Genomic DNA, 2,650 nt, shown 5'->3' with positions numbered 1-2,650 from the left:
ACACTCTCCTGTTGCCATTGTCCATTAGATGTTGGCCAGGAGGTGATGTCCAAAATCTGTTCATGCCATCACTTTCCCTTGCTGTTATGGAGCTTTCCCTGGAGTATGTAAGCCAAAATTTACCTTTTTCCCCCCGACAAGCTGCTCTTACTTGGTGATTTCTGTTAGAAGTATGTTCCTGACTGCAACAGTAATGTTGGTAATAGAGTGGTGTTATTTGCAACTAGATACCTGACTGTGTGGCTTTGGCCTTTTGGAGCTGATTTTCAGAAGGAATATGGATAAATTTGAAATCTTGGCCTAAGACATGTCTTTCAATGCTTTCAGTAAAACCAATAAGGGCTAAAATGTGGGAATAAATTCTTCCCAAACCCTCCCCCGCCACGGCTGTTCATCAGCATTCTGGTCTTTGGAGGGTTTTGAAACCATTTTGTAGGGTTCATGTCTCTTACATATGGTTAGAGTATAGGTGAGAACTGAGGAAGAACAACAGAAGTCCTCACTCTAGATAGTATCACAAATGATGTAATACTCCTGTATCAGCCTGGGACCAGATGGGGCCCCATTGTAATAAGTCCCATCGCCCCACCGTGACAACAGGCATTTTTACATAGGAATCATTTCCAGAAGTAATGGATCTGGAAGGACCATGTCTCTGTTTCAGAGTCAAGATAAGGAGTGGGAGTGGGTTGTTCAAGCCCCACCCATCAAGGAGCCAAGCTCAGTTTATTGGACCATAACCTATGACCCTATACCAATCAGAGGCTGAAAGGTCATAATTAGCCCCACCCTTCCTTCTTCATCCACTTCTGCGGATCTAGGGGGATGTGACGCCATTTTGTGAAGCTCCTGGGTTGGAGAGGACTCCTGTTTGCTTTCCGAGGCAAGGTGAGTGCTGAGCATGGGTTATAGAAGCCCTGTTCCAGTTGGATGTTTCCTGGATGATAATAAAGCTCCCATTGCTAAGTTTGGCACCTGGAGTGGGGCCCAATTTCAATGAATCCATTCCCCTGCTCCCCACAGATGGTGTGTCTGCTGTTTGGGAACCATTTGTAGAAGTTCTGTATATTGGAGTCGCAGGCCACCGCCTGGAGCGATGAGGCTGCACTGTGAGGTCAAGGTGGTGAACCGGCTTTTGCCAGCTTTAGGGCTGAAGAACCGGGGCAAGGGCGTACGAGCCATGTTGAGTCTCTGTAAGCAGACGCCATGGGCGAAGGGTGAGCCGGGCGGCCGGACCCCGCCTGCCTGGTCGTCTGCACCCTGAAGGACAAGCGCGGGACCAGCTATGAGGTAAGGTACTGTTCTAGCACAGGCTGACGTGGAATTCAAGACATAATCTCAGGGTGGCCCTGAACTCATGGTGATCCTCCTACCTCAGACTCCCGAGTGCTGAGATTAAAGCTAAAGGATAACATTGAACAATTCTTCACGAAATTTGTGGATGAGGGGAAAGCCACTGTTCAGTTAAAGGAGCCTCCTGTAGATATCTGTCTAAGTAAGGCCAATTCTGGCAGTTTAAAAGGTTTCCTTTCAGCTGTGAGACTGGCTCATAGAGGTTATGACATCAACACATCTCTTTCAACACTCACACCAGTGAAAACTTTCTATCAAGATTAGCTGGGAACAGGTCATCTCTTAGGACTAATTAGAAATTTAATTCTGGGCTGGAGAGATGGCTTAGCAGTTAAGCGCTTGCCTGTGAAACCTAAGGACCCCGGTTCGAGGCTTGGTTCCCCAGGTCCCACGTTAGCCAGATGCATAAGGGGGTGCATGCGTCTGGAGTTCGTTTGCAGAGGCTGGAAGCCCTGGCGCGCCCATTCTCTCTCTGTCTGTCTCTTTCTCTCCCTCTCTCTCTCTGTCACTCTCAAATAAGTAAAAAAAATAAATAAATAAAAAAGAAATTTAATTCTAACCTTGTTATGGGCACTCTGACTTACCATAGGGGCTGAAATGTGGGAGTGACCCCCAACTTGAACTTGGGAATCAGCATTGGGCACTTGGCTTGGTGCAGTGCCACTTTGTGAAGTTTATAGATTTTTATGGCCCCAGCCTCTGAATAGAGTCAAGTTGAGTGCCAAGGAGAACTGTCGAATGAATACTTGATAAAAATGCAGCACCGTGTGTCATCTTGGCTTTATTTTATAAGTCCAGTAACTTAGAAGGACTGATTTGAATCAGGTTTTTGGGGGTGAGGGTGGAAGTGTGTCACCCAAGGTCCACACCCCTCAGGCTCCAAAAATTGAACTGTAAGTCTGTTATGGGTACTGAGCCATTTGGTATGGTTTAAAGTGTTGGAGATGTGCTCCTCCCCATATTTCCACATCAGCACCCAGGGACTTGGGAGAAGGTGGTGCATCCACATCAACATCTGGAAACTTGGAGGATGTGGCACCATTTTGTGAAGTTCTGGATGTTAGATGGTACAACTAGTGTTTAGGGTGAATACTAAAACTTCACTCTGAATAAAGTGGCCCCAGATACTGACTTAGCATCCTGTAGTAGCACAGCACCAAAGCAAAGCTCAATAATTGCAATAAACACCTTCCCCCTCTCACTGTGGTTCTTTTCATTGGAGCTATTTTAGACATTCAAGTTAAAATATAGATGTGGGAGTGGGTAGTTCAAGTTCCTTGCCACCTACTTCCCAACG

At 46.5% G+C, this 2,650-nt stretch overlaps 1 pseudogene; it reads left to right on the top strand.

The window, feature by feature from the left end:
* Nucleotides 1-1,096: 1,096 nt before the first annotated feature.
* Nucleotides 1,097-1,617, top strand: LOC101594015 (annotated as a pseudogene).
* Nucleotides 1,618-2,650: the final 1,033 nt, after the last annotated feature.

Source organism: Jaculus jaculus, chromosome X, assembly GCF_020740685.1.
Source record: "Jaculus jaculus isolate mJacJac1 chromosome X, mJacJac1.mat.Y.cur, whole genome shotgun sequence".
NCBI classification, from domain to species: Eukaryota; Metazoa; Chordata; class Mammalia; order Rodentia; family Dipodidae; genus Jaculus; species Jaculus jaculus.
Note: the sequence above shows the minus strand (reverse complement) of the source record. Positions and strands in the feature narration are given on the sequence as shown.